The sequence below is a fragment of the Morone saxatilis genome, unplaced genomic scaffold (genome assembly GCF_004916995.1).
Source record: "Morone saxatilis isolate NCDOM2014 unplaced genomic scaffold, NCSU_SB_2.0 Contig5, whole genome shotgun sequence".
In the NCBI taxonomy this organism is placed as follows: Eukaryota; Metazoa; Chordata; class Actinopteri; family Moronidae; genus Morone; species Morone saxatilis.
The window spans coordinates 25,147,425-25,147,759 of NW_023340095.1; positions in this window are offsets into that span (position 1 = coordinate 25,147,425).

Genomic DNA, 335 nt, shown 5'->3' on the forward strand with positions numbered 1-335 from the left:
AATGGAAGGCCTAGTACCATTGTTACGGCTGTGTCCTTAGCCCTACTATTTTGCTGTATTGTCAAGAAAAACTCAAAATGTCCAGAAAAGTTCCTGGAAAGATATCAACTGACGACATGAGCTGCTATTAGCCTCCACAGCTCATCATCTGATTAAGATAACAATAGCTAAACAGCACAAGAAAAGGAATCAGGTAGACACTGATATCCTTGATCAGCGTGTATATAAGTGTTATTATGTGTGTTTGATCAATAGCAAAATGACATACTGTAATTGTGATCTGGTAATGAAGCAGCAACATCTTATAATATTAGTATAAGTGTATACCCAGCTTC